At 39.2% G+C, this 25,676-nt stretch overlaps 1 long non-coding RNA gene across 9 annotated transcripts in view; it reads left to right on the top strand.

Annotated features, from left to right (window-relative positions):
- The first annotated feature begins 1,959 nt into the window (after positions 1 to 1,959).
- Positions 1,960 to 25,676, top strand: part of LOC110837296 (uncharacterized) — a 56,994-nt gene continuing 33,277 nt past the window's right edge. For 2 of the 9 annotated variants that reach the window (XR_015534596.1, XR_015534594.1), the window contains exons 1-2: positions 2,055 to 2,291; positions 7,968 to 8,038. This is a non-coding gene — a long non-coding RNA (uncharacterized LOC110837296). Of the gene's footprint in view, positions 2,292 to 2,512; positions 2,969 to 7,967; positions 9,458 to 22,848; positions 24,108 to 25,676 lie in introns of those variants that run through there. The other 7 variants (XR_015534590.1, XR_015534592.1, XR_015534591.1 and 4 more) reach the window with 7 other exon arrangements.

Raw genomic sequence — 25,676 nt, 5'->3', positions numbered from 1 at the left:
TAAGGTCATGACTACCAGGTGTTTTATCAGGACACTGAGCGCGGTGGAACGGACACTATGGAGTTCGTTCTTTCGATAAATGGTAAAGTTTATTTTTTCAAACGCGAAACAAGTTTAGACCAAAATACGTATTTATAAATGAGACATGTCGTGCGTGATATGGAATTTGTCATAATGGCAAGCTGAAAAGTAATTTTGGTCTTTGGAATCTTCCGATAAGTCATTCGCGACTCCATGTATGACCGTCGTGGGAAGAAATGGCTACCTAGAAGACGGTAGCATATTCTTGTTTTGCAAACTAAACTTGTCTAGCCACTTCCCAAACTACAGCAGGCTCAGGTAACACAACCTATGCTAACTTGCCCTGTGTTGCCAGGCATTTCCAGATTAGCGACTGGCTTGCCGTGGTTTCGGACCACAATACCCAGTGACACGCATATGAAAACCCGTCTATGATGATTATAGCAAAGCGCGATGTTTGAAAAGATACACACGATAATTACAGAACATCGCAGTTTAAAGGTTTGTAGCCTATTCTGTATTTGGAAGGTCCAGTTTCGATTCTTGACACAAAGACTGGCTAATATGATCTTAGGATTTGGTGGGTTTTACCTCATAACAGATCGCAACAGATTCCTCTCACACCTTTCTTAAACTATAACCCACGATCGTCTTTACACAGGACGCTATTTGGTCTATACAAAAGAGATAACGTCGTTAAATAATCTAAGAAGCAGACAAATTTATAACTAGCCCATCTAACACACTGTCTTCACGATATTCTGTGAATAATTCATCAAGGAGCACCGAAGACTTCAAGAAAAACCAAACAATACAAACATTATATATGAAACTTAAGATTATTTTGAAAATATATTAACTCCATATTAGATTAACAATCCTTTCCTGGTTCTCTGCATTGTGTCTCGACTTCAGGAGATACTACAAATCTTGCATATCACTGGAAATTCTGTTTTTAAACCCTTTCAGTGCTGAACTTTCAACAAAATTCGTGCCTGCCTTCGTTTGTATGTTGAACGTTAATTTATTAATTTTTATTCATTGAGACCAAAATAAAGAATGTTCAAGCATCAACAAATAGTAGAAGATACACTTTCACAGATTTTAATTAACAGACACCAAAGATAATTATCGAATCACGAGCAGCTAATAATTGTGATTTATTTTAGTTTTATGACTTATTATCGACATTGTCAGTATCTCAGATTGTACACAGTCAAATGATAGGATAATTAATGAACAATGAATTGGAAAAGGTATACAAAGATGCTGTCATGGCTTAAATGAAGTTAATATCCCGGAATTTTCCCGGAAGGACTATGGAAAACTACCAAAAATCTCAATCAGGACAGCTGGTCTCCGGGCTGATACATGAACGCAGGAAGTAAGACCGCAACGTTCGATGTGTATGAACAAGAAAAATAATTTGCTACTCGTTCTCGTTGTCGATGGTTGCATTTCGAAAGATGCAGAAAGATTCAAGATGCCGGGCGGAAGAACCAGTAATGAGTTTTTATGGGTTGGTAAGCCTATACAGGAATGGGAATGTGATTGTGTTACCTGGAAACCATTTTTTTCCGCGCCCTTCATTGATAACGCTGCGAGTGGACTCAACATAGATAACATTGCGCTCAGGCAGAACGTCGCGATTGACATTTGTCATCAATGAAAATTGCTAAACCATGGCACCTGGGACATTTATCGAATGATGAGTAGCCATGACCATAAGAACATGGAATGATTGGGGAAGGCAAGGAGAAGTCAGGCTGGCTGCCTCGCGAGCAATAAACTGTGCTATTTCTCATACGGCCTTCTCAACCTTGGGCTTCTGTCGTCTTTCCCTTTGACAATGACATCACAATTGCGGACTAGTGACGTCACAACTACTATGCATGTGTCATTGTCCAAAAAGAAAAGTTTGTTGGCCGATTCGTTGTTTTGTATTATTTCATTTTCGTGATCCTTCGCTTCTTCGTCCTTATTTTCATCCCAGTTTTATTTTTTATTGGTTGCTTTCGTCTTTATTCGCGCTGCGCGCAGCGACTCGCGACTACGATACTGGGACTGCGCGAGCGAGCGGTGGAACTCGGTACCCATGTGTAGTCAGATGTGCTGGGTTTGCGCAGTGTTACGCCAGCAACTGGCATCAGCTAAGCGACCAACCTGCATTGGAAGCGGCATCACAGCCTTACTGGACATCATTATAGTAGTGACGCCGACGCCAGAGGAGTGAACGTTCGTAGAAGTAACTTCCGGCGCGGGATGTAAAGGTAAGGCATGCCAAAATTACATTCCCCGGATGTGGCAAGTTTACTTTGAGAAATATTTATTTGAGGTTGGGCACTCTTACACAGTACCCTCGTTCGATATTTTGTGAGTAACTGAAAGCATAATCTTTGGAAAGCTTCCAATGAAGCTTCAAACAGTAATTTTCCCGTCGTGTTCGTAATAGACATTTCTAGTGTAATAATTGAAGATGTCCGTGCTACAGTGTTGTGTCTCGGTGGCTCATTCGATACAAAGGCAAGAGGGTTGGCACGTGGTAAGCGACCTTGCGGCTGGCATTTCCCCTGCACACCTCACCGTCACAGAGCTCTGACCCACTTGGAATCCTGCCAGTGCCTTCAACAGAGTATCGCGCGTGTGGTAGTATGATCGTTCATGGGTCGAATAGAAATTCATTATAATGTTGCAACTGTAAACCATTTTAGTGACAAGCTGAGAAATGATCTATTTTCCAGTTATAAGTGGTGTATATAGTGAAGTGCCTGTTCCGTATTAAGTCGATTGTTGATTTCAGTGTTGCAAACTGAAGATAGTGAAACCTGAGCTTTGATCACAATCACGTGACAATGACGATGTCGAAATGTGGCATGCACAAAGCAAGAAATGTAGAAAATCTCAAGAGTGTGACACGTTACAAGAAGTGAAGGTTTTGAGACAACAGGTAACTTGAAGTTATTTTGGGATTGTTGTCTTGTACGGAACTTAAAAAAGCGCCAAGCATATGAATAATTTCCGCCGCTTGGAGCAGCACTGGGGCCACTGAAGTGTGGCTCCATATTGTTTTGGCGGATAAATTTGTAACTTATGTATGTGCTATCATTTTTAAAAGTTTCTTCTTTTGTTTTGAGCGTCGTTTTGAAAATCCTCGTCTAAAATACTGTGCGTACTTGAAATGTCGATGTTATTGTCCTGCTATTAATTAACGGTAGAATTATTTTGTGCTAGATTTAAGTGGGAATTGTGCCGAAGCTCATCTTACAGTTTCGTGATTATTATAAAATTGTTTCCATGTAAGAAGAACGTATTGAAATTTTGTGTAGTAATTTTTCTAGCAATAACAACACAAAAAATATTAGTGTCTATTCCATTTGCTTTGATTTCTGGCTGTTTAATTTGCATTTCATTGATTTAAAGTCCTGTTGTCAAAATGAAATTTGTCGATTTGAGGTTGTCAGGTCTGTGTCACTTGGATGAACACAAGGATAGAAACACGGGTGTTGAATGGCAAGATTTCTGTGTAGTTTGCTGTCAGAGCTCGGTTTCAGAAAATGTGTTTGTGCGTGTATTTAAAATTTCATTCTTTGGAATTAAAAAAACTGAGTCGAAGGAGACGTATGTGGCCAACGGTAGTGTAAACACTCATTTATTGCCACCGTGCCATAAATATTAATTTATATTATAAAGGCTTGCTTAGTTTGTGTGACGTGATGGTGTGGTGTATGTACATGTTTAAGTTTGCTTAATTAATTCTTTGTTGCTAAAGTTACCTTTTGTTATTGATTCCGGGTTTTATTCCGTAATGCAAATGCTAATATGTACGTCCATCGGGCGAAGCAAGAATGAACAATTAAACATGGACATCTAGCGAGAAGGGTGGGACTATTCAGATTGTGCAGATAAATGTAGATTTCGTCACACAATATTATTAGAGTGAGTCCAAGAATGCTATGTGGGCGGGGCATGCAGAATGCGTAGGGAAATTAAATATTGGTACCCTTTCCATAGTGTCTTAAGGGAACGTCACCACTTGAAACGTAATCCCGTATAGGAGCATGATACTAAAATGTATCATGTAGAAATAGAGTGGCTCATAAAACCAGGAAATATGTTTTCAGTTCCCTACTCCATGAAGTTTTTATATAACATTATGGCTTCACAGGCCTGTAGTTTTGTTGATTTTTTAATTCTTTCAAGCTTATCTGTTTCGAAGTTTGTGGCACTGCTTAATTATGAAGTATTTTAGTTTTTCAAATTCAAGTGTTGTTGTGTGATTGCTGTTTGTGACTCATTTTGTGTTCCCAAAGGTATTTGACCACGGAAACGAAGCATTGCATAATTTCGTGGTCAGGTGCTGATACAGTTATCCAAATTTGCTAACCGCGGTATTTGGTTTTGTGTACCAGCGATTTTTAATTTGTGTTGGCATTTGTGTAAAGTGACGGAACATTGAAAGTAGCTAAGCTGTGTTGTGTGTTTTAACACCGGCCACTGCTCTCCCAACCCCCAATTTTTTATAGTCTTGCCAGATGCAGTGTTTTTGAGGACCGTAACCCCCCGCTTTTGGCGTAGGGTTTGCTGCACTGAACTTTTCGACCTTTCAAACGACTTTTAGACGATAATCAACTATAGGTCGAAACGGACCACTAAGGTCTGAATGTGTGAAGTCGTATGATGATGATGATGATGATGATGATGATTAACTCCCCTTATCTGAAGACCATAGAAGAGGAAATACAGACTGGTGATCATTTTACAGTAGATGCTTGTTCAGTGTTCCACGCTATTGTCGTCTCATCTATTGATCAATCTGCATTAGTCTGTCTGCGCATGCGCGGCCTCGGAACAGTTCCCAAGCTATGACGTCACTTACGCAACATTTATTGTGCTTTCCAGGTACAATGTTGATTTGCATGTTGTTCATGAAAAGATGATTAGCGGACATTGCAGAGAGTTATAAATGTGATTATGGTGTTCGACAAAACAGTAGCAACCTAAGATGGCTGTCTTCTGGGTTGTTGCGCCGTGTAGTCTGGTAGAAGTTTACCAACGTTTCAGAGGTCCATGCTGCCTCCATTATCGCCCGGATGATTGAGGTGGTCCCAGAATCGTCGGCGAATTTTAACCATTAGACGCGTTTGATAGCCCCAGAGGATTTTATTAAAAGAGTATTTTGCTTTAGTAGCGATATAACACAAAGCAGCATCTCAGAGACGGTCATGTTCATACTTGTACCCGTAAGAAACTGAATTCTCACCTTTTCTCATTTTGATTAGTTTTATGTGTGACATACAAATAAGGACAAGTTGAAGCGATAGAGATACGGACACGTAATAACACGCAAGAGGTCGGAAAATCTGCAGAAACATTTGTTAAAAGCAGGCTGTGTATTTCATATGGTAAATAGGCAAAATATGTCTGAATTTTCATTTGTTTGCGTTGTGTACTTGGATCGCGATCCCTGAGATACTGAACATTTCATGATACAATAAACGAAATGCTGTAATTCTTTGAAACCCATCAAGTGGCAACGAGTATAGTGCACTTTTAATAATAGGCCTAATGTAACTTGCTATTGTAAGCTCAGTATAAATCAGGATGAAACGTTAGGCCTGTATGTAATAGGAGACAGCGCACTAAAAAGGGGAATAGATAGGACAGTTACAAAGATACAGACAAATATAGACGCAGATCTAGCCAAGGACTACAATGCCGGTATATAAAGCTTGCATATTTTAAGTGAGAACTGTGTATATTATGAAGCAGAGGGAATGCCGAGTGTTTGTGTATATGGATTATGTTCGTCTTTTTTTTCTTTTAGACATTTGAAGGCAGAAGCGAATATTTACGTCAGTTTGAACTTAAGTTTTACGAAAGAAGACCTCGGATACGTGTAATTAATTCAAAGAATATACAACTCCACATAGTGAGCAGGAAAATAACTTGAACCAAAGCGCATTTAGGCTATATATGTATATATAATAGTAAATAGTGAATTTGTGAGACTGTGTTCATGTTCATTTTGTTACATTAGTTGACCGAAATCAAGAATTTTGTTTGTTACCCCTTTACACACCAGTGGAAAACTCTACGTACCATCTGTCTTAACAATCACGAATCTTCAGTTTATATTTATGGTCTTGCTATGATTCCCAGGATAAGCATTAAGCAGTTGATCTTTGTAATGGAGAAGCGTGTTTTCTTGAGGACACTTCGTTCTTAAATGTTGGACGGACTCGGCTTCAAAGCGTTGATGGTACGTGCTTTCTCATGGATCGACAAGAGACGCCGACACTCTGGCCTCGTGCATATTTTCTCAAGGCTGGTTATCTCTAAACCGGAAGTGTGTTTTGTTACATTGCCTATTGCGACATCTAGGCCTGAATAAGATGTTCGAAGCACGAGTCCTATTTTAACAATACCAGTGTGTGTAGAAAGAGTCTTGGAATAATAATCATCACGGGGGCATTGGCCCCGTTGGGGGAGTCAAGGTTCCGAGCATTCGCGGGCCCTAAGTTCCAACAAACCGTGGGAGATACACGTGTAGCCCCACAGGTCATTGCCTTCTTTAGCTCTGCCCAGACATTTCGCTATGAAATTGACATTCGTGCGTGCGGCCGAGGGAGACCATTCACGCTTCAATGTACAACATTCTTTTCCTTTGAAACATGACCACTGTATACCACTTTTCGATTGTGGTTTTGCTTCTTCCAAATTATATGGATAAGAAGCGATTGGTTAGATGTTCAGAGTAGCCATGATACAAATAAAAACTGTATGTCGAAAGTATCAAGTAAGTTTCGTTCTGATGTGAATCAATAGCAACAACACGAAAATGGATTCAAGTGGCTATGAATAGGGTCTGTTGTTTTTCGTTAATACTGTTATGAACAGCCTGGGTTCCATAAAAACAACGAGTTTCGTGACCACCTGAATAAGCTTTCCATAGAAGATGGAAGGCATGGGCCTGTACAGTGGAGTTAATTATTGTACTCGTCCTTAATTGGGATGCTACCAGGGCTACAAGGTCCGGAACCATAGGCTATAAAGCATGATTTCGACCATTGTCTCAGAATGTCGCGGGAGGACTAACAAAGGGGCAGGTGTATCTTCAGGTTTTATACCAGGAAGCGTTATTATCATGTACATCGGCGAAGTGGTCTGTGAGGATGCGCGTGCATATTGAAGGAACTGAGGATGGGTCAGTGGCCTCACTCAGCAAGGCCGCATGGCTTCTTTATCCTTTAACTGGCACAGCAATCATTACGCATGACTACATTTCATGCTGTATTACAGTTCTTCGATCAGATTTGAGATGGTTTGACGCATTGTTTCCAAATCGGTGGCCCGCGGACTGACAATGTTCTACGGCTTAATCTAATTATTCAGATTCGCTATTTGTAGCGGGAGCTTATACAGTCAAAAAGCTGCATATTTTATCACAACCGGGTTCAGTGCAAGTGTAGATTAGAAATTTGCTTTTAATGTAGATTACTTCAGAGTTTCTCAGTTGAAAATAATTGTCTGTGTGTACCAACGTTACTTTTCAACAGAATTGCAGATTGTTAATGTAACATAGGTCTATAGTAGGCCTACATCAATTTAAAACGTTGATGGTGGTGTAATTTTACACGACTTTGGAAAAATTTGCAGATTAGGACAGGTTTTCTCTCTTAAGCCGGGTAGTTATCATATACCTGTGTTTCTGTACCGTAATTTTTGTAGGCCTGTCTGCTTAATTACCTGATGTAAGCAACGTTTGGGCCTGCTATGACAAACGCACTGACCCTTCACAAGCTCCTCTTCATGTGGATTTTCCGCTTGAGTTCCTAGAAATTTGCACGTGGGCTGAGATGACGGTTGAAATTTTAGACTACTTGTAGTTCCCAGAAAAGAAACGAGCTCTAAAAACGAAAAAATTGACTGATATTTTGTTCTTCCAGGAACCAGAGGAACGACCCGAGCATCTGCTGGTATGTGACGGGTCTGGTCTAGTTGTGAGGTCGACACACCGGTATGTCGCCTATTATTATGTGTTATTGAATTACTACCGCAAATGTAAATAAATCAATATTACATGTTGCTTAAACATTCTATGTCTGATGATGGACTACGTCCAAAACATGTCACTGATAAAATTGTTGACACAAACATGTAATTAAATACTAAAGCTTGTAATATTGATTTGTTGTGAAGGCTAATAATAATATTATTATTTGATTTGAATGAAGATCAGAATGAAGCAACGACACAACAAACAAATTGAAATTTGAAACTTTTGTGAGTGAAATAACGTTCGTCAGCCCGTTACTGAAAGAATCGTTCAGTAGTCAGAATTCCTTTGTCTTGGTTATGCGACCATAACACAGCATTTAATTACTTTACTCCATCTTAATATCTTGCCATAAAATTACTTTCGAACAGGGGTTCTTAACCGTATATTTGCCGTGTATAGACTAATATGACGACCTTTTATTGAAATTTCTGGTCAGTTTAACAAAACGCGCCTGTCATTTACTGATCCTCGCAAGCAGGTTCACACAGAACGTTATTAAGCCTGTTATTAAAAAATCATTGTTCACTTATTTATATTTATTAATGGTACAGGCCTATGGTCAGTCTTCAGTTATCCTAGAAAGCTGGAAATTTAAGCTATGTGTATCGACCTAATTAATCACAAATAATCATGCGAGATTTGAGGTTTTCACGGCGGCGACGATGTTAATGATGGCGCCAGAACCCAAAAGAACATGGTAATTACAGATAATCAGTATGAAAATCTTATGCAGCCATTACTCCCCCGCATTCGAAGTGTGCCGAGTGGTTAGTACTCGTGCTTGCTTTTCGGGAGATACCGGCTTAAAAATGTCTGTCTCGAGATTAGTCTTCATGGCCAAGTGTTTTCAAATTACCTTTCCCGTTTCACTATGATTTAATCATTCATCTCTCTTACAGTCGGAATTGTGATAGCGTCGTTAAACAAACGTGCATTGCGCGTACTGGATATATCAAGCTGTCGCTGTGTAAGCTTATTCGTAATGTCATAATAACTATTATGAAGCATTTTCATTATTTATGTACAGTGTAGACCTAACTAACTAGATGGCTTATCGAACCCGAAGGTTCATCACCGAATTAACCAAAGCCCTCCACCGGACCCTGTCCTGGGCCACAAAATCCAGTCTCCTTCAACTCCTATCTCTGACAGATACCGCCTAAGATTATCCTACCATCTACGTCTAGGTCTCCCCAGAGGTGTCTTCCCCTCAGGCTTCCTGACCAATACCCGGTGCACACCTCTTGTCTCATCCATGCGCGCTACATGCCCAGCCCATCTCATTCTTTTTAACTTAATCATGAAAATGCTTCATAATAGCAATAAGCAAAATAGGTCTACAGTGTAGACCTATTTTGCTTTTGTTAGTGGAAGTAAGGCACAAATATTTGGCACAATAACCAAAAATCAAACTTGTTACTTAAATAATGAAATATTTTCCCAGTTTTAAGCGCTGTTCTGCGTGTTTTTTTTTTTGTTTTTTTAGAAAAATGTTTCTTTACGTTTTGCATTCTGCCAAAACAAAAAACCTTTTTTCCCACGTGGGTGTTCCACGAGTTACTGTTTTATTCGGCCGATATAAATTCGATTCTTCTTTTCTGATTCAAAGCAGTCGTTTAGAAGTTGCAGATCGGTTGACAATTACTTAATTATAGCTATATAAGCCTATTTATACTTGCCAGGAAAATGCTTTAAACTCTGATGCTGATTTTGATTAATAATTCTTTTATTCGTAGTAGGCCGCGTTATGCCACGGTGGTCTAGCGGTTAGAACGCTGGCCTTGTAATCCTGGGGTCTCGGGTTCGATTCCCGGCGGTGCCCGAATTTATAACTTGTGTTGGGCAAGGCCGTGGTCTAGGCAACACGGAGTTTTCCTCCGTGGCATCCCAACAATTACTCCATTCACACACAGAAGAAGGCAATGGCAAACCACTCCTGGATCATCTGCCAAGAACGTATATGAACAGGTCCCAGTCCGAGAAAAGGATGGAAGGATCCTGTTCATCTGGACCTGTCGTCAGACAGAACACTAAATAAAAATAATAAATAGGCCGCGTTAGTTGTAGGGCCGGCTCGTACGTTCTTTGAAATTTCTGTCGCTGATGTGACACAGATACAAATTTAAGATCCGAAGGGCTTATAGGCGATACAGGCCTGACATAAAATGGGCTACAATAACTTTCTAATCTACGAAAATCGTGCGAAAATTTGCTGTGCAGCTGTCGATTGTCACAGGAACGACTGAATAAGTAATGTGTTGGGGTAGTCTATTGGTGGAGATTGGATTACTTAGTAGTTCATGTCATGTAATGCGTTCAGTCCAAGGTCGTCCGTCGATGAATCGCTTGTAACGGAGTTTTCTCTACTTGTTTCCAGATTATTTATCCTTACGAACAAATGAAAACTGTTGTTGACACATGTCAGCTGTTATTATCTACAGCCATTACGAATTGCATTTTGTAGGATGTGAAAAGCGAATGTGTGTAATTCTGCTTCTAGGTCGTATTGAGTGGATAAATTAATGATTTCAGCTCATTGAAAGCGTTGAATTCAGAGCAGAAGTCAAACCTTTTGAAGACCGGTCTCTGTTACCAGGAAATTATGCCTGATGTTCTTTGAGACGTTGGACCTCTGCTCTGTATTGACGAGGCTCGTCGCCGGGGATTTTAGAACTTAGGCTGTGTAGGAAAAAATTATTACTTCGTAACGTTCGCATTTTTCATGCAGGCCAATAGTACTTGAAGGGATGCAGGGTTGTTGCTTATTGGACTTTCTTGGGACAAAACATAGTACATTCATTTGGTTACATTTCAAATTCCTTTATGAATAATTAAGTCCATTAATTTATTTCTGCGTAAAATAATTAGGCCAGGGGTTTTCAACGCGCGGACCGCCGGTCTTTTGTATAGCTGGAACTTATAATAAACAAATATATTTATTATTTGAGGTTTTCACGGCGGTGAGTATGAAGATTTCTGTGTTCTGGGTTGTTGCGCTGTGTAGTATGGTAGATGTTTACCGACGTTTCAGAGGTCATAATGCCTCCATCATCAGGGCGATGAGTATGAAGATTTCTGTCATCTGGGTTGTTGCGCTGTGTAGTATGGTAGATGTTTACCGACGTTTCAGAGGTCATACTGCCTCCGTCATCAGGGCGATGAGTATGAAGATTTCTGTCATCTGGGTTGTTGCGCTGTGTAGTATGGTAGATGTTTACCGACGTTTCAGAGGTCATACTGCCTCCATCATCAGGGCGATGAGTATGAAGATTTCTGTCTTCTGGGTTGTTGCGCTGTGTAGTCTGTGTAGATGAATCGCCCTGATGACGGAGGCAGTATGACCTCCGAAACGTTGGTTAGCATCGACCAGACTACACAGCGCAACAACCCAGACGACAGAAATCTTCAAACAAATAGATGCCCCTTTATTTACAAATTTTATTTCAAGTCTTATTTATGAAATTTCTACACATTGCCCTCGTTTAGACCAAGAAGTGATTTGGTTTTGTCGACAGAAGAAGGGTTGTGCATTGTATTTGGCAGTTTTTGTTATTGCTGTAAGGTGGAGATGGGCTGATTTGGAATGTAGCAAGGTTGATCACCTCATGCACGTGGAGTTGTAGAAGACGATTGAGCGGAGAATATGTTCCAGATACGCCATTACTCATTTCTTTACCCGCCCAAATCGTTGCGTCCATCGCTTAGTTATTCCACGCAGTCGTTTCTAGCACCGATCGTTAACGAAGTGAGCAACTCCAACCAATCTCGAAACAGAATTCACTCCTAGCCAATGAGATGTTGCGACATCGTGTGCAGCCAATAGGGTTTCTGCGCGCGCAGTGGCACCGACGCTAAAGGTGTGGCTTCCAGAAGTGGGGCGAGCAGGATGGAAAGACGGAACCCAGAAGTAGCTCATAATTGAGACTGGGGCCCTGCTTCGTAGGTTGGTTTAGTATTTGCTTGTTCTGCAGTTTATTGTGTTTAGTGTATTTTGTATTGTTTTATGTGAGAAGAATAACCAGTAACGTCTATACAACACATCGGCAAGTATTTAGAGCAAATTATTTGACGTGGTTGTATTAGGGACAAGTATTCATTTGTCTGGGTGGTCGACCTACTTTCATTGGCTTCCGGATTTTCGACCTCGACTGGAAAGGACATCGCCGCCATCTTGCACAGTTCCAGTAATAAACTTGTGTTTCACAGTTCGTACAATATCATTCGCGTTTACGTTGTGGAGACGAATTGAATTCCTGAAACACTGATTGCATGCAAATTATCTGTTACTGTAAGTGTTTCGAATAACGTATGCAGAGGTTTCGAATGAAAAATACATAAGTTTCAAATTCATTTGCGACGTCTTTATGCTATGATTTATATTAAGGGTGGCTGATGTAGTTTGTTAAACAGCAGGCGGAGGGAACCTAAGGTATTTCGAATTATACTCCACCGCGCGTTTTGAGCTTCGTACTAAGTTGCGGTCTAATTAAGTGAAGCATGCGTTTGAAATACTTTCAACCTTTAAGTTTTTTCAGTAAAGCGTACGAAGTTCTGAAATGACTATGATTTTTCTATTTTAATTTTTCATGGATTCTAGACAGAGTCTTTGAATTAAAAGTTGTCGATGTTCATGATACTGAAGGAAAGAACTTTTGGGTAAAAAAACAAGGTCAGTGGATTTTGTGTTCTGGATTGTGGTTTCGTGTGCGTCTTGCGAACGCCTCTATGAAATTGTTGTCTCCATAATACTTGGTTACCATAACCGACAAGACCTCAATGTATTTTCACCACGATGAAGACCTGGAATCTCATAGAATGTGGATTCTACATGTTTTGTAAATTATATTCTAAAAGAATTCAAGTTCTGATTTAAGTTTCATGAATTTTTGTACAAGGGTTGTAAATGTTTTAAATTTCGTTCTTGTTTGAAATATATGTTTTACAGATGTACCTCCATGTAGTATTATGTGTAAAATAGTCGCCATGTTTTGCCAAGCGTTGGTTCATCTCCAATTAACTTATGATGCTAGGCTACGTATTAACGGTGAAGATGATACGAGCCGATACGTCCCCGAACTATAGAATGTTGTTTGAAGTCACCCATGAAATCTTGGCTTATTCGTGACCTTAACGGTTGTAATGGATAAATTTGGCCACCTGTGAAATGTAGCCTAATTATATGTAGGTCTATGATTCCTTTGTATTGCATAATGTTTGTCAATATGTGCAAACTGTGTTAACACGCTTTAATACTCATGATAAATTTGCTCCGTTATTCCTGAGTGTTGAGTTCTTCTTTTCTTATGGACAGTTGAATGTTGTAGATAACGTTTCTGGGGGCTCTGCATGCGTCATTCATTGTCTTGTCACATGTCAACAACAGTTTTAAATTAGTTACATCAATCTCTTGTAGGCGCAATATGTATTTAGTCTTTTTAGTTTCCTAAACATTTAAGTTATGTTTCGTGTTTCGATTTATTAGTTTGATTAACAAAGGCAGACTACACGTGACAGGCAGGCGAATTTCTGCTGTGTTATTATTTTCGCAAACTGTCCACGGTTTAGGTCTACGGCTCCCAGATTCATCTCGGAGAAGATACGACCAAAATGGCGGTCTGGTCCATGGCTTCACTACAGGCTGAACCTAATTGCGTAACTGTTGAGCTGCTTAGAAATGGAAGAGAGACGTCACGTGATTACACTACGTTACACGTTATTTTACGCCTATACGCTTTCGACAGATCTGACGTTGTTTCCATTTTGCAACAGAGTTACCGTGTCTGTTTTTTTGGTTAGACCATTGAATGTTGTGGTTTGATATAAAGCTGCAAAACAATTTGGAAATAGTACGTTATTGTTTGAACTTATCACAGGATATTTTGATGAAATCTTGTACAGCACGTAGTAGTTTCGGATTCTAATTGAAGTGATGCTTTGTGGCCAAACAAATTATGAGTTATTTGTCTCTAATTTCTTCCCTACTTTCACGTCTTCAGATGTCACGTCGACATAACTAAGCTGAAATATTTCCTCTTCGTTACCGACATCAGATGTACAATCAAAAATAAATAAATATTTTTCAGCATTTATGTCTTTCAACAGTTTTTTTTTTTTCACTTGCGACGCCATATTTTAAAATATATAGGCTCAGAATACAGGACAGCAATGAACGTGATATCGTGGTTAATATCACGTGGAAATTTTTTATTGTGAGATCTGATGTGGCCAACATTTGAATAAATCCAAGACATTTTTATTGTGGGCCTTGCATTTGTTTTATGAATTTCTTTGGAATGCTCAGTTGGGTAATGCACAAGTATCACATCAAAATGGGCTACAAGTGTTTTTTCCAAGTTTGTTTTTCGTAGTTTTTACACATATACTGCATTAATGTCAATCGTGTATATTTACTCTGATCCATTCGGCTGATTTTAAGATGTGCTGAGTTTATTTGATAATATGCATTTTCCTTATTCTGAAACTGCCGTCTGTTTATGATGTCCCCGGTGTTTTTGAGCGGCGTCTTCACTTTAGTGCTTCGTGGAATACGAACGGTGTATTGGCGCCAAGTCAAAGAACTTTCTAGCGACAATCTTCCGGCAATACGAAGTCCAGTCTCGGAATCGTATCAGTGGAAATTGAACTTTGGACTAAGTATTTATTTTTCACTCCTTCATTTGACACTTGCGTGACTTAAAGACGTTCAGACGTAATATCTTTTTGGCCTTGCTCCAACGTTTGTTTGGTTTGATGGCCTCGTTGTTGCTTAGTATGTTCGAATATTCCAGCCGTTTCCGCTTTCTGAAAAGTTGCTTTATGTTCTGTGGCCTTCTTTCATCTTGTTGCTTTGCTCTCAGCGTTTCTTCACTTTATTCTCCTCTGTGGCTTAAGGAATAGATACGAAAACTTTAGGCGTGTAGACCTGAATTCTTCAAGGCGGAAGTTGAAAGTAAAGTTGTTTGAGTGTTTCAAAAATTGTCTTTCATGTACTCTTTTCAGACTAAGTCGAAGGAAAAATCACGTTTCTGTTCGAAGTTCGATTCTTTCCTGCAGTCTTATAATTTAAAAAAAAAAGTATTTGACATTTTTGTGATTTAGAGCAGCTTAGAAAACCCTTTTTTAAAAATCTGATCCTAGTGCACTCTCGGTCAGAGTAGAAATGTTGAATTCAAATGCATTCTTGATACATCACGTCAGTTACTGTATCTTAAGGAGTGAACTGCCGATTTTGGGACTTTCTTAATCGCTCGTCTCGCAACGGAAGAGAGTTGCCCCAAGCGTTTAAGTACAAGGTAGGCGTTACTGAACACACGGCAGTTCCCCATGCAATATGGCGACGTGGACCATTTGCGGTCACCGTGAAATGCGTGCCGAGAACTGCGGGGAAGGACAGCGCGCGTTCGTGCGTGCGTTCCTTCCGCCAATGTCAGCTCTGACTGAAAAAAATTATCATTAAAAGGTTTGATTGCTCAAGCCGTTGTAAGAATTACGAGATGCTGTTTGTAGAAAGTTGAAGTCGTGTAAAGGGCAGAGAGGTTCAAGTGTTCTGAGTGAAGGTCTCATATCTTATGGATTAGTGGAAAAATTGGCCTTTTTGTGATTCGGATTGAAATTATTAATACGTCAGTGCATTTGAAGGTGACTGTCTTCTGGGATTTTGAACCGTGTAGACTGGTTGGTTCTGAGATGCTTACTGCAATGGTCGTTGATGGAGGCAGCAAGAACATATGAAATGTCGATCTGTTTCTACCAGGCTACACGATTAGATGACATCTTAATACTCGTCGCCGTGAGAATATTGAATCTTTCCTAAGTCTGTGATGGGAAAAGGAGTATTTTTAATTTTGTTAATGTGAGGGAAAGCACAGATTTCGATCGTCAAGAACGAAAAGGTAAGACGGCAAGGTGTGTTCGACGACACAGCGTGATTTGCGTGTATATGTCCGTATTTTCAGTCCATGCTTCTCATTAAGAGGCCTGTTGTGAAAATTCTCATCAAGGCACTGATTTCTTTAGTGTCTCTGAGAATCGGTGCGTCGACCAAAATTCTCCTGCCCTCCCCTTTGGATTTCAAGATTATACAGCGCTGCAGTGCTCGCAGAGGGTCTAAACGACGGGTGATTTACACGGCTAGAAATCAAGCCTTTGCTACAGGACAGCGGAGTTTTTTTTGTCTTGATATGGATTGCTTTGATTTCAGTATTTCATAGTTTAAAAAGCTTCTCCCCAAAAATTCTCTTATTCCTGTGTCACCTTATGTTCTAGTTCTACGAGGTGCGTAAAGTGAAAAGTGGAGAATTTATATCCGTTTGCTTGCTTAGACTATATTTAATTAAAGTTACTGAATTGGTGAAATGTTGGGGCGAGTGCAGTTCGGTTTGCATTGGTCTTTTATAACTTTCTTAAATGTTATAGTCAATGATGTCTTCTCGGTAATAAAAAATACAACTTTTTCAGAAACGTTCTGTCCCACAATGGCTAGGCTTGTTTTTACAAATAAGCTAGTTTCTTCTCAGACATGTGTTCTTTTAACTGCTTTAAATTGAACGCGTAATAGGGGATGTCAGTTCGTGCGCTTGTCTGCTTTACTTCTGAAACTATTTATTGATTCGTTTTGTCGTAGATTGTCTCGCGAATTCGTTTTTGTGCATCTCGGTCAGTTATAATATGGGAATTATAAGTTGCTCTAAGCCTGTATAGCAAACTTGGTGCACCCAAATTATGACTGCTGAATAAGTTTTATGCAGATCGACAGTTGAAAACGTGACTGCAACACTAGATTTTCGTTTTATCTGCGATAATTGAACTTTTTTTCTCCTTGTTTCTCTGACGTAAATCATGTGTTCATCACCGGTGCTGAGTAATAGCTAAGTAAGGTACGTCACTGGGTTCTGTCAGTTAACTAATTGAGGTTACAATATTTTTGCAGGTGATTAGAGTCCTTTCACTACAACGACGTTATTTCACACGTATTTATAAACGACCGATTAGCGACTTGTTGAAATCTAAACGGAATTCTCGTGTAAGGTCCGCACTGCCTTGTCGGCTAGTCTATTTCACAGGTTTCTATTAAAATTGATGATTAATTTAAAGTTGGCTGGCAGTGGGTTGTAATCTTTCAGAATGAACTTTGGCTGGTGTTGAGTGTTGCATTTCGCGAGACCTGACCGTCATCCGATATGAAGATAACTATATCGGGTCTTTAATTGTTTGTATTTCGAAAGAAACATAAGTTCCCCCCTCGTGAACTGATACCACTTTCCCTGATAGTAAACCGAATTGGTTGATGTCGTTCTGCTAGAATTCTTTTCAGTACTTTTGTTTAGTGTTTTGGGAGCAGAGATAACTCCGTGTATTACATATTTATAAAACACACGTTAATTATTGGCATAACCTAAAACACAAGGCGGAATATTTTGTTTATATTGTACGACTCTACTGCATTCAGAAGATTAATTTTAATTATGTTGTTTTCACGAGTTTGTGCTCAGTTCATCGACGTTCGGAGTGCTACATAAAACAAGTTCGAATGACTATTATTGGAAAGTGTTATCAGTAACTTTGTAGTTTGGTGCTCGTAGATTGTAGTACGCCTATTTGTAGACGTTATTATTCTGTCGGTATTGTACTTATTGAAAAATGTTGCAACCGTGGACAAATCTTATTAATATCTTGTGTACTGGGATTATCGTACGTACAAATTCAGTCACGTGATTTTAAGGGTTAAAACTAAGTTGTCACGAATTTTTTGTTTGAGTATTAGTTATGTGTTAGTTACAGATTTGTTGGCAGTTCCTGTAATTCTGTGATTGATTATATAGAGCACATTCTGTCGTGTTACTGGTACCACAAATACGCCTTCAAGAGTGGCACTGACTATGTGGTCCTAGATACGCGAAGTTAGTCTTAACATTACAAACGTATTTTTAATGTGCAATTTGTGATTGGAGTAGAACTTCTCTGCCTGTTTATATGAGGATTTGTTGCTAGACGTAATTATGAATTTACAGGATACATTTGCCTGTATTGTCAGGTGACATCTAAGTAGCGTGTCTCTGAATAGGCCAGTAAGTACGCTTATTATTTATAAGTAATTAACGCTAACAAACCATTCATTACCTTGACCTTTTTCTTTTGTTATATTTTCTTTCGATTATCTCTTCATTTTTTTCCATCAACAGAACGCCTTCATAATTGTTGAACACGTCAATGTTGAGTTTTATTTATAATTTTTATATTGTAGCTGTAATCAAGTTTATAGTTGAAAGTGTGGAAAACATTCACGAAAGGATGTAAGCTAGACTTATATATACATCCATGGTTACAACACTGTGAACATAATCACTGTTTGTTGGCTGTGTAAATAAATCTGTTATTGGTGAGATGAAGTTGACTAAGGATTTCTGGAAGGGCATTGGAAACCGGTGGTGTGCATGGGGGAGAGGAACAGGCTTTGGCTCTACATTTAGAAGTCAGTCTTTTTCTCTCTCCTATACTCGCTCCGACATACGCTGCTGCATCTTTGGATCGCCATCAACGGAATCTGACCACATCCTGCATCACAGATGCTGCCAACATTAGTTTGGCACCAAACCTACTTCAAGAAATGTCCATGATGTCAAAGAAAACACTGCACGACTCGAAAATAATCAGCACCAGGTTCCTTCCTCAGGCATCACTTGGTGAAATGCAGTGGTCACAACGATATGTAATTTTTGTTTCTACTACAATTTATAACTCTAGTTTAAAAGGAACAGAGGTAATAAGAATATATGAAGTATCACAGTTTCACGTTAACTAAAACTGGTTACATGTGATTGACTTAGGTGTATGAATATCAGGTCCAAACTGTATTTAATTTTATTATGAGGGGCCGATTTCAGAAAGGGTTCTAGCGTGCTCAGACCTAGTCGCGTTAATGTCTTAATACGGGGCGAAGTTTGAATTAGAAATTGTATTTTCCAGAGTCGCGTTCATAATTATTTTACGTTCTGAATTAATTTTGACAAATATATCCCTCCAGATTAATTCCCGAAGATACAGATCTGTTTAGGGCACCATATTAATTCCCAGGGAATTTATTTATTTCTGAAAAGACATTTATGCTTACTCGAACTTAATTTCGCCGAGAAAAACAGTATCGACATTTTCTGATCACTTTGCATATGATAGAAGATTCCAAGCCCTCTACGACTGCAGTGAAAGTGGGAGTCGCATGTGCCGTGCCATAATGTAACTTGGCACTGGGATTTCTGGTGCCACTGCTTCGACATGACCAGTCACTTTAATGCAGCTTATCTTTAGCGAGTACAGGTAATCCTTCAATGATTGGGGGTACGTCACAAAAATGACGCCGTCACAGGGGTTTGGACATGGATTCCATGCTAAGAATAACATTATCTGAACGCACGGGTGGGTGTCTAGGTTGATATGCACTGATTCCAACAGTAGTTGAGTAATTATACCACAGTTATTTTCAACAATGTTTTGAAATCGATTATAGGTCGATGTATTGGTAACTAAGAAATTAAGTTACAAAATATGTTTAAATCTTCAGCTGTTTAAATCTTCAACTGTTTAAGGATGCTGTTTTGAGTAGGCCTACAGAAGTAGACTTGCGTAGTAGACTTTTCCTGGCAATAAGTACAGACGTACAGGGTCTACAATTTATGAGGCTGCGGTCGTGCTTCCATTGCGTGCTCGGCCGGCGCACTGTTAACGTCGGCAGGTCTGGTGCGTGTTCTTCCCGTGAGTAACAGGCGAATCAGTTTCAGTGCCGCTAGCAACAGCGAACTACGAATATTTCTCGTCACTAATACATGTTATTCCAACCTTAATGTCACTGATGTGAATTTTCGGAACTGTAGTAGCGGTTGTTTTGAGTGTTGACATATCCACTTAAATGCAGCCATGCTTCATCACTAAAAAACAATAGCACTGGATTAACAATCCCATCATGCACGGATCCCAACAAACAATTGAAGAAACGAATCCTAGCACCAGTGTCAGGATTTGTGAGTCTCTGAACAACAGTGGTCTTATATGGTCGCAATTTCAGAAGTCTCGTTGCTGTGTGAGCAGATCCCAATGACACGCCAGATTGTGCAGCTAAACGTGCCAAAGATTTCATTGGACTTTTTTCTAAGAAAGCCCCAATTTCATCCAATTTCTCTTCCGTCAATACACTCCGTTTCCTGTTCTTTTTATCCAAAACTGATCCCGTACTACGAATTTTTTTTACAAATCTCTCTATCATGGACCTGCTAGGAACACTTACACCGAGAAAATGTCTGCGATATTTACGGTGGCATCTTCCGTAGGATGAATATTTGGGATATGTTTCGACTAAGAACTTGCTTAATACTATACACCATATTATCAAAGTCAATCCGCAACGAGAGGCAATGAAACTGATTCGCCGGTGACTCATGGGAAGAACGCGCTATCTCTCTCCCACACCAACAGTGCGCCGGCCGAGCACGCAATGCAAGCATGACCGCTTCCTCATAAATTGAAGACCCGGTAATAGGGTTTGGTCGTAGGCCATTTCAGAGTATTTATCTCGGCCTCTGCTTAATGATGTTTCATAAAAGTGACTTGTGAGTGTGTGAACTGGTTTCAGATTTTTCAGCTTAGGGTACAACGGCAAAATTTTACCCTTGTCAGGACGAAGTCATCTGTTTTGAGTTGGTTACAGTTTCATGGTTGCTTGTTCGAGGCCCGGGCTGTCCCCTTCTAGAGACTTATTATTTATTACCTATAGTGCAGTGCGAAATTTCCATGTTGATCGGAGATGATATCTAACACTGGTTGGCATGTGGGATTGCCTTTAGGCTTTGGAGAATGATATTGCAGCCATTTGTGGTACAAACATCAGTGCGCTTCGTCATTACCCACAGCATTCTTTCATAGGCCAAAAGTTTTGTTTTCCTTTCACTCATTAATGTACCTCTTCCATCTGAAATGAAAATTTGAGATGAAAGTTGTATAATTTCACGGATTATAGGTCTGTAAACTTCGCCAGGTACCATTGTTTCTAGTGTTGCTGTTAATCATGTACTATTCAACTCGTTACGGAGGAAGGAGGGTGTTGACGTCATTGTGTTGGTGATGGATTGTGGCGGGGTGGAGAACAAGTATGCGTGCGCGTCCGTCACGCCCACTCAGCCATTTTATACTACTGAGAAAATGGCGGAAATCAACAGTAACAACATACAAACAGGTGTTAATAACATCGATAATTACAGACTTGTATTTTCAGTACTCATGGTGGATTGCCGAAACCTGAAGAGGCGTTTATAAGTAAAACATGTCATTAGTAATTATGATTCTTCTCACGGGAAGAGACTAATAATGAATGTAATAATTTTCGAAATATGAAACAGGTGCCAGCGATATACAGTACGCAAAACCACCACATTGTCTTTCAATCCATAAAGGGACACTGCAGTACGGTGTGCCCACATGTAACAACTACTCAGACCTGGAGGTTCTCAAGCAGAAACTTGTTAGCTCGCATTCAGTTACAGCGGATTCCAAAATTTGTGTTGGAAGAGTATTTACACCCACATAATATCGTAGCTTATAATTTTGGCCACAGCCCTTTGTGAAAGAGTAACAAAGGTCCAGTGTTAAACAATGTATCTCGTGCTTAGGATGCAAATGGTGTAGCCAATTTAAGCGTGTGCTTTCGAAATACATTTTTGCCAAGCTACTTCATTCCGCACTCCTAGCCCGATATATAAGGGTTTCATAAGAAATTCTTGTTTGTGATTCTTAGCCTAGATTATATTAGTTTTCCGAAACGTAGGTTGTATTATTTTATTACTGTTTGAACAAACACTTGAGTGTCCCTGTTTGCCACACGACTCGCACGTCATAAGTGCATGCAATTATCAATTATGAACTTGATAAGATGTGTCCGTGACCGTTTAGTTTCTGTAAAAATGAGCAGAAATATCGAAATACCCACGTTCCCAATCTCGATGTTTGAAATATTCTTCGTACATGTACGTGTATGAATAAAATTAATTTTACCACTGAAAAGGAAAATGTAATAATAACCATAATAATTAAATATCAAATCTAAAACTTCTTGACGATGGTGAAGAGTCATTTGAATAAAAACTTCCTTGGATATTATCCATCGTCTAGTAAATATAAAACGTAAAACGACGTTTCGGAGATGGGACTCTATCTCCGGCTTCAGGTTCCTACACAGTTGGGCTCACTAGATAGAGCTAATCCCTATCTCCGGAGAGATAGAGTCCCATCTCCGAAACGTCGTTTTACGTTTTATATTTACTAGACGATGGATAATATCCAAGGAAATTTTTATTCTAATAATTAAAGTTGACAATAATAATAATATCGCGATCGTCTCTCATTAATTTGAAATTCACAATGTGATTCTGCAGTATGGGGTACGATATTTAATTCATCTGTGATTTGTACTTATCGTTGGCTGGTTATTGGTGACGTTTCTTCACGTCCCATTAGAATCGATATTGCATTGCGTAAACCGTGTTTGGCTCTCGACTTGGTTATCGATGAGGCTCACCATGCATTGATCGATTTTATTATGTTGAACTCGACAATCGATATCTATTCGATCTCCAATTACGTTCCTCCATTTTCGCAAAGCCTAGGTGCCATGTGTGTTTAAACTTGGGTTGAATCATAAATATAAAGATATCTTAGTGAATTCAGAAGTGTTTCAGTTGGTTACATGTTTATATTAAAATAATTGCTTTGTTTTAAAACACCAGGTTATGTCTGACAAGTATTCATCTGCTGTAATAGGAGTACACATCTGTACGGGCAAGAAGGTTGGTAAGTGGACTTTAACTTGGCAATGCTTTCGATTAAAGGAATTATTAAGTTTGTGGTTACATTATGTAGGTTGTGATGGTTCCCGTGGATCTAGAATAGGTTAGAAACCGAATTTCGACACATTTAATATGCATAGAAGGTGTGTTGTGATGATGAGAGCCAGAGTTGCTGATTTCCGTTGTACCGTGTAGACGGCAGCACTGCAGTGAAGTTTCTGCCCACTTGATCACAGAATAGTGAGTTGAAATTCGTGCAGCTAGGAATGTTTAGTAGGTGATTTTGGGCATTTTTATTGTGAACTGATTTATGGGACAGCTTGTACTTGGTGGAAACAAGGTAGAGGTAATTAGGCCTACTAGACTGTGTGTTCGTTACGGCAAATAAGATGCTAGTTAAAATTTAGTGATAATTAAAACTGAATAACGAGACACACACTGTAAAGAAATATGATCGTTATGACAAACGTATGAAGATAATGGGTAATTATTGTAGCCGAATAATGAAACGTATACTGTTTTGTCCATGTGGTTTTTTTTTAATGACTTTTAAAATTATTGCTTGAAGGGGATTTTGGTGCAGGAATGATGGCGGCGTTCTGTGCACTTCTGATTGGTAATAACTTTGGAACTAAGTTGAAGGAAGGGCATGCCACTTGAATAAAAGGTTTTTTTAGTAATGCGTGTTCATTTTTGTCTTTTTTTTATACATCTGACGAATAGGAAAATTCTTTTCACTGTTTTTGTAAATAAGCTGAATGCCTACAGAGTTACGATGTCTATGATATTAATGTTACGGTAACGGATGTGTGACTAGTAAGTTATTCCAGATTATTCTGATTGATTGTTTTATTCAAGAAATCAGGAACTAGAAGTTAATCTATACAACAAGCGGTGAATAAATAAGTTTCGATGGAATACGGTGCTTATAAAAATCCATGGATTTTATTGAATTTTACAACCTGAAATTTAAACACTTGTTTCTTTTATTAAGAGTCGAACTGTAGTCGGGAATGGGGGTGAACGGATTGCTCTGGATTAAGAGTTGACTGGCTGCAGACGCTTGTCATCTTGCCAAGCTGCAATACCGTTTCCGTTTTTAACATCCCCGAATCGTGTGCAAATGTTTTGCAGCAAATTTTTTTTAATAAACCTCTCGAAAGGTCTGAGTATTCGTCTTTAACTCCGCAATTTTAATTTGTTAGGTAAATCGATTGATTGTGTTCTTTGGTAAGGGCGTCTGTTTCGTATTTCGAAAATTCCTGGTTGAATCTCGGGATACGTATTTCTTATCGTGCCAATGCCTGGAGCCTTTTGCCGGAATAATATAAGCTTTCTTAAAATGGAGTTGAATTTTTCAAAATCTCAGAACATGTTCCTGCTCTCACAGATTCGGCAACGTAAAGCCTATACAGGCCTCAATTCACTGTGTCCTTGGTCTTCCGTCTTCAGTATTGCCTTCGTGAAGAGTAAACGTTATGAAGGTCCTCACCATAGCTTGTTTGTAATTTTATCTGTTCCTTTGTTATGTAATGTTTTCTGGATTCAAATATTCCTTTATGTGCATTGTTTCCAAACTCCCTCCAAGTTTCACATCAGTAAAATCGTATTCTGAGTTGTTATTCTTCGTGGATTACCCGAAGATGTTGATTGGTAAGCCGATGTATGATGTTATTGTGTGTCGGTTGGTGTAATCAACTTTTCGCTTTCGGTAGATCCGGTTCAGTTGCATTAGAGAGTACAGTTTCGTTTTCCTCCAGCGTCTTTCAAGGCCAGGGGCTCATAATTTTGTATGTGCCTCAACCAATTTCAGAACCAAATCATATGAATCTAACAGCAAAAACTAATTGTAGTAAAAGACTTCGTGCCTGTCATGTTTTGTGATTAATTTAATCGTCGTCAAACGGAAGTGTGAGTCCAGAAAAGTGCTCTGAGAACTTGTGTTTGGGAACATAATTTATACAAATGTTTGTAGGTCTAGTATACATGGATATTCTTGTGCATGGTGTTTCTTAGGTACCCCCAGTGCCTCCACAATATGACGCAACAAATTCAACATTGTTGCCTTATATATAACGCCTCTACAACAATTTGCATTGTTTAAGAATTGCATGGATGTAAGCCTACAGTCAGTGGACATTATCATCAGTCTTTAAGTTCCGAGTGTGTGAAATAGAAGTTGGCGGCGATGGGCTGCTCGATTGCCGGTTGAACCGGGACACGAATTCACGCTGCTGCTGCTTCTTCAAATAAGTGGACTTGCACGGCTTTATGAATTGGATTCGTTTAATTCTAAGACTACAGCCTCAACACACATAGACAGCCATTATCGTACCAATAGAATTTAATTTATTATTAGGAAGACCAGATACTTAAGAAAACAATGCAAGAGTTGATTGTTTTTCAACAGCAGAAAGGAAAAATTACATTGCTGATTTTAAAGCATTCACGTAACTAGCAGAAATTTTAGAAAAAGGAAAAGTGTCCTTATGAAGCCGGATATTTCACGTATTTGCAACTTTTAAGTACGGGTACATTTAATTGCATAACTGATCTGGCAAGTGACTGGTCGTGTGTGACCTTACTCAGTACTAGGTATTGACGGAACATCACGATTTAATATTGCATATTCCAAAGAAGATTAACTGTAATTGCACCATTTAATTATTGTAGGATATTACTGGAGAGACTGAAACTTTGAGCTGAGTCATTTTGTGTTTCAGTATTAATGAATTAGGCCTGCTTGAGGCCCGTGCTGGCGGTTTTTA

The sequence above is a fragment of the Zootermopsis nevadensis genome, unplaced genomic scaffold (genome assembly GCF_977971745.1).
Source record: "Zootermopsis nevadensis isolate Lab colony 2312 unplaced genomic scaffold, Znev_1.0 Znev_ptg000010l, whole genome shotgun sequence".
Classification (NCBI taxonomy): domain Eukaryota; kingdom Metazoa; phylum Arthropoda; class Insecta; order Blattodea; family Termopsidae; genus Zootermopsis; species Zootermopsis nevadensis.
The sequence above is the reverse complement of the archived record's forward strand: the minus strand, read 5'-3'. Positions and strand labels throughout refer to the sequence as shown.